At 42.4% G+C, this 7,576-nt stretch overlaps 1 pseudogene; it reads right to left on the bottom strand.

Annotated features, from left to right (window-relative positions):
- Window positions 1-6,784: 6,784 nt before the first annotated feature.
- On the bottom strand, window positions 6,785-6,957 carry LOC121920053 (annotated as a pseudogene).
- Between the last annotated feature and the right edge of the window lie 619 nt (window positions 6,958-7,576).

Genomic DNA, 7,576 nt, shown 5'->3' with positions numbered 1-7,576 from the left:
CCTGGTGTGCTATGAACTGTGACTTTCCATTTTAATGACATGTACTTCATGGATTTATTTATCCCATACATTCGAAAATATAATTTTGTGTCACCATGCTGCTGTGTGTACTGTATTTTTTTTAAAAATGAAACTTCTAACATATTCAGAATAGCATTCTCTCTTACACACTTATCATTGCACCTGCATGCACAAATTGTTATGGTCTTATCTTGGTAACATCAGAGACGTCTGAATATCATACCTTCCAGCTGTTCTAATTTGCCAGGGACAGTCCTAGTTGATCTGCTATCCCACTTTTCCAGCAAATTTTAAAATGCTCCAGTTTCTCTCTCCTGCTTTCACATTTCCCTTTTGCCATCAGCTTGCTTAATTTTCTGGAAACTGAGTTTAAAGTGCTAAAGTAGTTCACACTCAACTCAGCAGGGAAGAAAGGAGAGGAGGGACAGAATCTTTCCCTTCCCTTTAAATTCAGGAAAAAGCAAACTTCTGCAGCTTCTCCCAGATTGTGTGTTTTTCCTCATTTATAACTTTTGCCACCTTGACCACACCCTGATGTTGCTTGGCTGCAAGTGTTATGGGTTTCATCTGTGAAATGTTGGGGAGTATAGAATATTATAAAAATCATGGGAAATCTTTTATCTCATAATTAAATATACTAAATTAGTATATATAAATGTCAGATGTGGCTACATGCAAAATAAAACAGTGTTACAAAACATGTGAAATGATGGCATTTATCACACGGAGGTTTTGGGGGATTTTTGGAGCTCAGATCCGGGGTGACTGTGGGTCCACAAAGCGAATTCACATAATGTGAATGTGTTATCAGATGAGATTCCTTTCTATGGGCACTTCTTCCATGGTGCTTCCATAGTGATTCCAAAGTGATCCCACATTTTGGAAAATTGGAAAAAAAGTGAATTCACAGAATTCCCTTTCAAGTTCACTTCGATTTCACTTCGAATTGGTCTGGTGTGGAAGATCACTCCGATGTTGCCCCCTTGGCGCCCTGCGTCCTGCTCCTTCATCCTCATCCCCCTCCTTCATGCCATCTCGTCGTCACTGCCACCCTGCGACCTATCACATCATCCCCTGCCTGCTCCTGCATCCGAATCCTGGCTCCAGTGCCCCCCTGCAACCTATCCCATCATTCCCTGACTGTTCCTGTATCTGAATCCTGGCTCCAGTGACCCCCTGCCACCCATCCCATCATCCCCTGCCTGCTCTTGCATCCGAATCCTGGCTCCAGTGACCCCCTACGACCTATCCCATCATCCCCTGACTGCTCCTTCAGTCCGATCCTGGCCCCAGTGACCCCCTGCAACCTATCAGTCCAATGAAGGATGACAGCTAAGGAGGGGGCAGGGAAGGAGGACAGCATCCAGAGCCCCACTGAGCATGTGCAAGGGTCCCAATTCGAATCGTTGAATCCGCATGGTATGCACTGGTGTGGTAATACAATTTGCACTCACTTCGCTTTGCATGAATCCGCATCACATGCCTTGGATTCGATTCCCCCTCAGTTTGGAAGGGCAATGGAAGGGCAATCAGGTGTGATAAAACATTCATGTTACGACGTGAATTCACATAGCTCAACCAGGAGTCACCCCGCATCTGACCTGCAAAAAGCCTCGTGTGATATACTCCAGTGTTACAAAACATGAAGGTTATGAATGGCATCACTACAGTATATAAACTGTTACAAATATTTACCGTCTGGATTCCTGGCTCTTGCTTCAGACTTAGATGCTGCTGTCACTCACTCTTTCAAAAGCTGTATTTGCATGGGGATCTATAAGTAGACATGCACATTAACATGATTATTAACTTCATCTATACCGTGCCTTTTCTCCAAAAGTGGCAAGGAGTTTCTGAAGCACAAGGATAGTGTATCTACACTATAGAAATAATGCAGTTTGACAGCACTTTTAAGTGCTATAACTCTATGGAATCCTGGGATTTGTTGTTTGACAAGGTATTTAGACTTCTCTGCCAAAGCGTGCTGGTGCCTAAAAAAACTACAAAATGTTAGATGATTTTAAGGACGATAAAATTGTTAAATTTTTAAAGTATTTATGTAACTATTTTAGTTTAATTTTGTATTGTATTGTTTGTTGTATATTGTCTATTGAGATGCTTAATAAAGGTTGTTTAAAAAACAACAACTACAAATCCCAGGATTCTCTGTGATGGCGCCATGGCAGTTAAAGTGGTGCCAAACTGCATTGTTTCTACAGTGCAGATGCACCCTATGTGTGGCTTATAAGTTAAAATATAATATGCATACAAAAGATCACCTTTTAAATGGAATGAAACTAGCCACAGCATTAAAAAAAAACACCAGGTAAAGCATAAGATTAAACATGATAAAGAGCTGTAGAAAAACGTCAGAATTAAAACAGTGCAGCATCTCTTAAGTGGAAGCGAATCTGTGGTCAGAATCGCACTACACAGTTTTAATGCTGTTATTTCACTTTTACTGCTACGGCTGTCTCTTGTGGAATTCTGGGCTTTGTAGTTTAGCAAGGCCTAAGAGCTCTCTGGCTAAGAATCCTAAATGCCCCTCTCTAAACTGCAAATCTCAGGATTCCACAGGTGGCAGCCACAGCAGTTAAAGTGGAATAATAGTGCTACAATAATCTAGTGTGATACTGTCCTGTTTTGCAGGTATTTTGCACTTTGCCCTTCAGACTGAGTGATGCTTTCAAGGTCCTATAGGATCCCCTGCAGTGAAGATGACTGACTACATCCCATTCTGGCTGAGTGCATACCCATGTATTGATTTTGCATGAGAGGAAATCTTGGGTCTTGATACACACACATGTTCTTTTAAACTGTATGGGAGGCCTTTAAGCATCTGTCAGGAATACTTTGATTGAGAGTTCCTGCATGGCAGGGGGTTGGACTGGATGGCCCTTGTGGTCTCTTCCAACTGTACAGTTCTATGATTCTATGTATCCCTGTGACATAACTGATGGTGAATATTACTATTGCTAATATTCCTCCAAGGTTGGAAAGATTACATTAATGTTTCCCATAGTCCCTGCCAAAGATCTTCTCTGGTCCTTTTTCTGCAACTTAAAAGGGGTTTCCTTGCTGTCCAACCTCTCTTTGGGGTGAGCATCTGTGGGAGGCTCAATGGCTGCATTAGCCTCCTATGAGACCTTGGTGGGGTCACGCACAAATCATATCCCCCATGCAAAACACTTAATACGTTGCCCCAAATACTCCTGTGTCCTCTCAGGGCTGTGGGGAGCTGTTTTGCCATGTTTTTAAGCCTCCCCTGGGCCAATTTAGACGCAGGAGAGCCCCCGTCCTCAAAAACAAAATAGTGACCAGATGTCACTTGCAGTTTTTTTTAAAGGACTTTTCTTTGCCTAAAATGGCCCAGGGAGACAACTCCAAAATGTGGTGAAAATGCCCCTAACAGCCACAAAAATAGACCTGGGAGGCCACATACAGTCTGCAGGCTGTACTTTACCCTCTCCAGATCTAAGGAGACCCAAGGAAAGCTCTTTTTTGTTGTTCATCAAACTATCCTTTATAGGTACTTTCCCTCTGCCTGCCTCCCTCCATAACTCCATTGTCACCTGTGTGTATGTTTAGAGAAAAGGTCACTTTATTATTAAGCTGGTTTGTGCACGGGAGACCAGCCACATTGGGATCATTGGAAGGTTCCCTATGGGATATGAGCCTGCCAATCTTGTCTTACTCCCCTTCTCTACGAAATGAAGCTGTCCACTTCAGACAGCAAAGCAGAGGAGCGTGTGGGTCCAGACAATGCCTGGCATAAAGTGTCCTTGAGTGTGTATGTGTATGTGTGGATGCATTGTGTGCACATGTTCAGAACTGGTTTTCTCAATCCTTGATTTTCTCCTTTATGCCCCATGACCTACAGCAGTGGTTCTCAGGCTTAAACCCGTTGTTGTTGTTGTTGTTGTTGTTGTTGTTGTTGTGTGCCTTCAAGTCATCAGGTGATCCTATCATGGAGTTTTCTTTGCAGGTTTCTTCAGAGGGGGGTTGCCATTGCCATCCCTTTAAGCTAAGAGAGTGTGACTTGCCCAGGGTCTACATAGTCAATCATAGTCCAATACCCAAACCACTATCCTACACTGGATTTTTTTACCCTTGTGACCCCCCGTTTACATCTACACCCAGATGTTGTGCACCCCCTCCCAATGTAGTATATGGCTTAAAATATTTAATTTAGTGGGCGTATTTTTGTCCATACATTCATGCATATATATTCATAGTTTAACATCCTTTAGGAAATAGCTCTCCTCCCTCAGGCTCCACATGCCTTCCCTGCCTCTTCTTTTCTTCTCCAGGACAGAAAAGATTTGGGAAGGGGAAGAGAAGGAGAAGAAATTGGCAAAAATTTGTTCAGAGAAGGTTTGCTTTGCCTTCCTCTGAGGCTGAAGGGATGTGACTTGCCCAAGGTCACCCAATGCATTTCTGTGGCCAAGTGGGGACTCGAACCCTGGTCTCCAGAGTCCTAGTCCAATTATCAGTATGGTATTTTGATAAGGAGAACAAAGTAATGGCCATGTTTTTTGGAGCTGCCATAATAGCCAGTTAGAGACATTAACATTCGGATATTGAAGTTTAGATTCAGGCTAAAGGCTAAAGCCAAGGTGGCAGGCTCCAGAATGGCCCAACTAGAAGTAGGTCATTTTCCAATTTTCCATTTTCCAATGGCCCTGCTTCTTAGGCTGCATCTGCACTGCAGACATAATGGAATTTGACACCACTTTAACTGTCATGATTCTATGCCATGGAATCCTGGGATTTGTATTTTGTTGTGACACCACAGCTATCTGACAGAGAAGGCTATAAACATGTCACAAAACTACAAATCCCAGAATTCCACAGCATTAGAATTGAACCATGGCAGTCCAAATGATACAGATGCAGCCTTATTGTCTCAGCCTTGTTTGGTGCTGGGAAGGGGCTGGAACCATGTTCATTCTTGTGCCCTGATTGATGAGCACTTCACCCAATATGGCTTATGGCTGTTAAGGAGGGCTGGTGGGTTATTTACAGAGTTTCATGGTAATACTATGTTGTTGTTGTTATTGTTATTGCTGTCGTGTGCTTTCACATTGCTTCTGACTTCTGGTGACTTTAAGGCAACATTCCCATGGGGTTTTCTTGGCAAGTTTCTTCAGAGGGGGTTTGCCAGACTGAGAGAGTTTGACTTGGCCATGGTAAATTCAACTGGTTCAAAATTCAACTGGTTCAAAGAGCTGCTGCCAGGCTGTTAACAGGCGCCGATTACAGAGCCCATACAACTCCTGTGTTGAAACAGCTTCATTGGCTGCCAGTTCGTTCCCGGGCACAATTCAAGGTACTGGTTATAGCCTACAAAGCCCTACATGGCTCAGGTCCACATTATTTGGCAGACTGTTTCTCGTGGTATGAACCTGCCCGGACTCTGAAATCCTCTGGAGAAGCCCTTTTCTCCATCCCAACACCTTCACAAACACGTTTGGTGGGGACACGAGAGAGGACCTTCTCAGTGGCTGCCCCTAGACTCTGGAACTCCCTGCCTAGGGAGATAAGAACGGCTCCCTCCTTGATGGCTTTCCGACGGCAGGTGAAGACCTACCTGTTCAAACAGGCATTTAAGGAATCACTATAAGAACAGGCAGGAATGTTGGACTAGTTTAATCATTCTGTTTAATGCATGTCATTTATTTATTTATTTTTAAAATGTTTTAATTGTACTGTTTGTTTGTTTGTTTGTTTGTTTGTTTTTGAATTGCTGTGAAGCCGCTGTGAGTCCCAGTCCTGGGAAAAGAGTGGGAAATAAATAAATAAATAAATAAATAGTCACCCAGTGGGTTTATATGGTTGAACTGGGATTCAAATGGTTGAGCTATTCTCCAAAGTCATAGTCCAACACACAACACTCTGCACCATGGTGGCTCTTCCTACTGAATATGGAGCAATTATGGATCTGTACCTCTAGGTTGCAAATCCATAACATCAACACAGAACACCAGCCATTATCAGCTTACTCTATTACCACAATCACTTTGGGTCCTCTTTTCTTTATACAATTTATACAACAAGTATTGTTGAAGAATGTAAAGCTTCCAACAATTCACAATTTAAATTTAAAAATCCACAAGCAGGCAATAACTATATTAGGATCAATTAAGGTTCTACAATGTTTGTAAGCTTTTGATTTTTTTCAACAGGTTGGGTGGCAAAAAAATTAGGGGACGAAGGAGAGTCATAAAATTAAAATGACTTTAAATGACCTTTTTAATGCCATGTGGCATGCAATTAAGCTAAATCCTATGGATGAAGACTGCAAGCTTGCACATTTTTGTGAAATTGTAGTCAGCCCTAATTAAGATATTCCCTATTTGCCATTCCTTTCCTTTCCTTTTTAGTCTAATGGACCATCATGGCGACCTCCATTTTTGTACAGGCCATTATTTCAATACACTCATGTAAGTCTGTTTTCATATGATTCTCTGTTACCACACATGGTTTTGTGCTGAATAAATCAGGAATGCTTTCTCAAGTCTCTGATTCAAGTCACCATGGTATCCTCTGAGAAGGTATGTGGAAGAATCATTTACTGCCAAGCTGTGTGGATTAAGAGGCAAGATTTCAAGTGTGTAAAATGAAGCACAAATGTGTTAGAAATTAAAATAAGGCAGCCTTGAAGCTTGGTAAAGCATAGCTAGTGACAGGGAATGCTGGAAGCTGCAATCCCGCGGCATCTGGAAGGTTACATTATTTCCTCTCCTGTGAAATGATATCCTGAAACAATGGCCTAAATCCTGTTGATATTTCCGACTATTGTAAACCCACAAATTATGCAGCCGTTTCCCACATTTGGGGAAATTGAGGGGTCAGCACACCTGGAGTGCAATGGATGAACCTCACCCTGGGAAAACCACCTTTATTATCACGGTCTCTCCCCTGCCAGGTAAGTAGTTTCACTAATGTGAAAAGTCATGACTTCTTTAAATTGCATTCATTTAATGGGTCTAACTCTTGCTGGGATAAACAATACTCTGCATTATTGGTCTTTTTAACTGTGCTAAAAATTAAATCTGTTCACCACTTCTCCATCTTCCTCAGTTGTACAAGATAGAAAATTCTTTATAGTCATGGCCAGAGTTTGGTAATGTTCCCTCTCTTAGTATTAACCTCCAGACTGCCCAGCTGACCTGGCCACAATGGAGCTGTAGTCCAAAAATGATCTTCTGAGTTCTGATTATGTTTTATGTACTTTGGGATCTCCTGAAGGGAAGCACCACAGGTTAATGTTCCGTCCCCTCTAAGAAACCTTGCCCTAATGTACCCTGAAAAGGGACCTGGTGGCCCTCATCTTCTCAAGTCACTGCAGCCTAGCCCATGTATATCCAAATTTAATGGGCATTATATGCAAGTAAAGTCACAAAGTAACAGCTAATGGTTGCCCAGTCAATAAATAACACCATGCAACTCTGTGGTTATGACGCTGATGCCTTCTCTGAACAAAGTGTCCTTGGCAGAAACCACAGCAGGGCACCTGGTGGGATTCATAAATTAATGATGCCACAGATGTGAG

The sequence above is a fragment of the Sceloporus undulatus genome, chromosome 1 (assembly GCF_019175285.1).
Source record: "Sceloporus undulatus isolate JIND9_A2432 ecotype Alabama chromosome 1, SceUnd_v1.1, whole genome shotgun sequence".
Lineage (NCBI taxonomy): Eukaryota > Metazoa > Chordata > Lepidosauria > Squamata > Phrynosomatidae > Sceloporus > Sceloporus undulatus.
Note: the sequence above shows the minus strand (reverse complement) of the source record. Positions and strands in the feature narration are given on the sequence as shown.